Source organism: Acinonyx jubatus, chromosome B2, assembly GCF_027475565.1.
Source record: "Acinonyx jubatus isolate Ajub_Pintada_27869175 chromosome B2, VMU_Ajub_asm_v1.0, whole genome shotgun sequence".
NCBI classification, from domain to species: domain Eukaryota; kingdom Metazoa; phylum Chordata; class Mammalia; order Carnivora; family Felidae; genus Acinonyx; species Acinonyx jubatus.
The window spans coordinates 32,070,130-32,071,846 of record NC_069385.1 but is presented as its reverse complement, the minus strand read 5'-3'; the positions used below and the strand labels follow the sequence as shown (position 1 = coordinate 32,071,846).

Here is a 1,717-nt window from a genome sequence, read left to right as displayed (position 1 = left end):
TGCTATAGGGATTCCATGCAGGGATTTTCCCGTTGATGGCATTTATTTATCTGGAAGGACTACATGTCCTAGTAAAGCAATGCTGAGATAAGGATAAGAAGAGGTGATCCTTCAGTCCCAGAGTTACATACCATATCAATGACTGTTGGAAAGAGAAATGCTAAAGGTAGAAAATAAAGATATTTATGACTAAAAGGAAATTTTATCAAATTAAGGCAACCAAATGTTTTTTAATTGACATCAACCCCTCAGTAATCTTTTATTATATAATTTTAATTTTATTATAGAAATCAAAAGATTTACCATAAAAATGGTAGATTGAAAAATGTAATAAACATCCTATCTGATCATTCCTTTAGACATCCTTGTGGATTTTTTCCCAGATGTGTTGAGAAGTAAAATCCCACTTTCTCTGTGAAAATGAAGAAACACAGAATTCTCCACATGTAAACAGCAGCATCAGGAGCAGCACCTGTCCTCACCTGCAGCCCAGAGCTCTGCTACCAGAACATGACTCTGACCAGATCCTGCGTGAAAGCCCCGTATTCGCCCGGACCCCAGCTCATTCTCTACACACTGTTCAGCTTGGGGGCTGTGCTGGCCGTTTTTGGAAACCCTCTGGTGGTGATTTCAATCCTGCATTTCAAGCAGCTGCACTCTCCAACCAATTTTCTCATCGCCTCTCTGGTCTGTGCTGACTTTCTGGTGGGGGTGACCGTCATGCCCTTCAGCATGGTCAGGTCTGTGGAAGGCTGCTGGTACTTTGGGCCAAGTTTCTGTACCTTCCACATGGGCTGTGATGTGGCATTTTGTTATTGTTCTATCTTCCACTTGTGCTTCATCTCCATCGACAGGTACATCACTGTTACTGAACCTCTGGTCTATCCTACCAAGTTCACGGTGTCTGTGTCAGGGGCATGCATCGGCATCTCCTGGATCCTGCCTCTTGTATACAGTGGTGCCGTGTTCTTCACAGGTGCTTATGATGATGGGCTGGAGGAATTATCTAGTGCCCTCAACTGTGTAGGAGGTTGTCAGACCATTGTAAATCAAAACTGGGTGTTGATAGGTTTTCTATCTTGCTTCATACCTATTCTTGTTATAATAACTCTTTATAGCAATATTTTTCTTATGGGTAGACAACAGGATAAAAAGGTTGAAGATACTGGGGGCAAAATAGAATTTTCATCAGCTAGTTGATTTATATCCCGAGTGGCCAAGAGAGAGTGAAAAGCAATGAAAACCCTGGGTATCACTGTGGTAGCATTTATGACTTCATGGTCACCGTATAGTATTGACTCATTGATTAATTCTTTTATAGGCCTCATAACCCCTTCCAAAACTTATGAGATTTGCTATTGGTGTGCTTGTTATAACTCAGACATGAACCCTTTGATTTATGTTTTATTTTACCCATGGTTTCGGAAAGCCATAAAAGTTGTTGTGAATGGTTGACTTTTCAAGGACAGTTCAGCTACCGTGAATTTGCTCTCTGAACAAACGTAAACAATTGGACTGGGAAGTTAAAGAAATCTTTACAATTTCTAAATGAAACGAGTTTTAAAAATCAACTAAGGCTATTAATGAGGAGAAAACAAATTACTCTTCAAATGTAATAGGGTAAATGTATTTATGAGTAAAAGGAAATTTTTTTTCCACTCGTTAAAATGTGAACTTCCTTGTCACTTCTCCAAAAGCATGTACTTTATTAATAAGT

At 39.5% G+C, this 1,717-nt stretch overlaps 1 pseudogene; it reads left to right on the top strand.

Moving 5' to 3' along the window:
• Window positions 1-363: 363 nt before the first annotated feature.
• Window positions 364-1,506, top strand: LOC106976846 (trace amine-associated receptor 6-like; annotated as a pseudogene).
• Window positions 1,507-1,717: the final 211 nt, after the last annotated feature.